The 3,315-nt window shown below is 37.1% G+C and overlaps 1 non-coding gene across 1 annotated transcript; it reads right to left on the bottom strand.

Annotated features, from left to right (window-relative positions):
* Positions 1-893: 893 nt before the first annotated feature.
* On the bottom strand, positions 894-965 carry Trnaq-uug. The gene has a single exon. It is a non-coding gene; the product is annotated as a tRNA-Gln (tRNA).
* Between the last annotated feature and the right edge of the window lie 2,350 nt (positions 966-3,315).

Raw genomic sequence — 3,315 nt, 5'->3', positions numbered from 1 at the left:
TAATTTATCAGCTCGTTTCATTCCCCCTTGGCAATGGAGAAAAAAACTACTGCCGCCCTTTGCATCAAATTTCTTTCAAAACTTCCTATGAAATGTGTCAATGTCTTCGTCGTTTGTTAAGCAAATTTTGAGGGGATCTTGTGGTATTTATAGCAATCAAAGGGCGCTTATCACGCGCGATATGGGTGAGCGTGTGTAGTAAGTTGGGGTAGGTATGAAGAGAAAAAGTTTTTACAACTCACAAGTTAAATAAACCGACGAGGGCAAGTAAATTGAAAATCTGTATGTATGAGAATGTGTATGAACATATAAGTATTTGCCCACGTACGCTCTACAATGCGTTGAGGATATTGAAAACTGCAATTTTTTTTTTTACATATTTAATGACTTTCAATTATGCAAAGAAAATGCGCGTACACGTGGAAATCTTTTTAAACAAAAAAAAAATCCTGAATTAGTGTCTATGATGGAGGACATCTGGAAAAATTGCTTCATTATTGTCATCTATAAATAATGAAAATTAATATAAAATATACGAGTATGAAGTGGAGCGCAAAAGTGGATTTCTTTTATCAAAGTAATATTCCTTCGCATCAAACAAAGTTCGCAACTCGGTCTAAAATTAATTCTTAGCGTTGCCTAATGAAAAAAAAAATATTACGGGTATACGAATATACCTGGCAACATTCATGTACGAAAGTCCAAAACGTATGATGACAAAAAAAAAATTAAAAAAAAAACTACAACAAATAGCAAAAGCAGAAACGATTCAAAAAAACGTTCAACTTACTTACTTAAACCCTTTATTTTCTATACTTATTTCCAGTATTAAAGCGTACAGCTGGCGTATAAAAAAGTAGGTATTTTGTATAAAAAAACATTTTGGCCTAGTCAGGTTCTACCGAGATTTGAACTCGGATCGCTGGATTCAAAGTCCAGAGTGCTAACCATTACACCATAGAACCGGATGAGAGCTCCGCGGTTAAAAAGAGAGCAGAGGCCGTCATCGACGTGCATACATACATACATACAACCATATACTTCAGTGAGAGTGTGATAATTCGCATGGAAGAATGCTTTGAAAGCTATGACATCCCTGCGAAAATCATTGGACCATGTAGTATATTTGTGGTAAATTGGAATACTTACAAAAGTGTTCCTCTGTCATGCTGTAACGGACCAACTCGTGCCTCTGCGCCAACTTATTGCTTGTTATCCGATCACTGCTCGTGTTTTAACGAAATGTGATTGAAGTTGTCTGGCTGTAGCTGAACGTGTAGAGATGCTCGCTGTTAGTTCTTAGCTCCCAACATGTTCGGGCTCGAATGCCGTCAGAGGCAACATGTCATTTTTTATACCCGAGCGCACTTGTGGACAAGGGTATATTAATTTTGTTCACATAACGGTTGTTTGTAACAGCCAAAACGAATCGAGATAGATATAGACAAATGTATACATAAATGATCAGGATGAAAAAAGAAATCGATTAAGCCATGTCTGTCTGTCCGTCCGTCTGTCCGTCTGTCCGTGTACACGATAACTCGAGCAAAAATTGAGATATCTCAACGAAATTTGGTATGGAGGTTTCCCTTAATCCAAGGTAGGTTGGTATTGAAAATGGGCGAAATCGGACTTTAACCACGCCCACTTCCCATATAACGGCAATTTCCAGAAATACGAAAACTGCGATATTTTAGTAACTACTGAAGATAATTCACTCAAAATTGATATTTACAATAATTTATAGACGAAAAATAAGAATATTATAAATTTTTGGAAAATGGGCGTAGCCACGCCCACTTATGGTTACATGTGTATATCTTGGTAACCGCTGCACCAATTTCTTCCAATCTTGGCACAGTTGTTGGCCTTCGCATAACATACATGGCCGAAAATTTTTAAAATCGCTCAATAACCACGCCTATTTCCCATATAACGGTAATTTTCAGAAATACGAAAACTGCGATATTTTAGTAACTACTGGAGATTATTCCCTCAAAATTGATATTTATAATAAGTTTTAGACGAAAAATAAGAATATTATAAACTTTTGGAAAATGGGCGTAGCCACGCCCACTTATGGTTACATGTGTATATCCTGGTAACCGGTGCACCAATTTCTTCCAAACTTGGCACAGTTGTTGACCTTGGTACAGCATAAAAAATCGCCCAAAGTTTTTAAAATCGGACAATAACCACGCCCACATCCCATATAACGGTAATTTAGAGAAATACAAAATCTTCGATAAATCAGTAAATATTGAAGCTAATTTATTCAAAATTGATGCTTGCAACAATTCTTTACCAAGATATACGTTTATGGTAAAATTTTGGAAAATGGGCGTGGCACCGCCCACTTATGATCACATATAAGTATATCGGTAACCGTTCTACCAATTTGTACCAAACTCGGTATTGTTATTGTACTTGCCACGTGTAAGCAAAACGTTGAAAATTATTGAAATCGGACTAAAATAACGGCCGATTGTCATATAACGGTAAATTTAAGAAATGCTTGAAACTTCAATATTTCGAAATTGAAGGACGCTAATTTACTCAAAATTGATACACCCAGGCTTACCATCTAGCGGAAGGTTTCGGAAGGGTAAAAAAACATATATTTAATACTTGCGCCGGGTATTTAATGTTCGGCTCCGCCCGAACTTAGACTTTCTTACTTGTTAATTTTTGTCTTGGTTTTTATTAATTTCGAAAAAGCATTTGAGAAGTGAAGAACAAAAGCGAAAAACGAAAAAACGAAAAAATATAACAATGCCATTGTTAATATGTTGGAGTAGTTGGTCCTGGTGGAGTATATGGTCCTGCCCTAGGACATCGCAATGTTAATTGGACCATATTTTTTATATGAATTGTGGTTAATTTTGGAGTACTCCTTGGTCCTTAGGGAGTACTCTTTACACGCATGCATGGAGTAGTCTCGATTTTTGCAGGGATAGCTGCTCTGTAGTAGAGGTATACGCCGCCGAGCCACGCCGCCGCCGCCGCCGTTTTTTGTCATTCCTCACGCGCCGCCGCCGAGTTACGAAAATATCGGCGCGGCGGCGGCGGTGGCGGCGTTCGGAGCCTAAGGAATTTTGTACAAAATTTCCATGATGTATGTACTTTGAATACATCGTTTGAAGGAACTAAATACTACTTGTATAAAAACATAATTTTACGAAATGAAAATTACATTTTCAAATTAGTTTTTTGGCATAATTTGGGCCACTGGACAAGAATATAACCTCCTTTATTTCTCCAAAAAAGCGTAACTCAGAAAAAACATAGGTAACATATTTTTCGACGAAAGCCTTT

This window comes from Rhagoletis pomonella, unplaced genomic scaffold (assembly GCF_013731165.1).
Source record: "Rhagoletis pomonella isolate Grant_MI unplaced genomic scaffold, Rhpom_1.0 Rhpom_scaffold_02111, whole genome shotgun sequence".
Lineage (NCBI taxonomy): Eukaryota > Metazoa > Arthropoda > Insecta > Diptera > Tephritidae > Rhagoletis > Rhagoletis pomonella.
The sequence above is the reverse complement of the archived record's forward strand: the minus strand, read 5'-3'. Positions and strand labels throughout refer to the sequence as shown.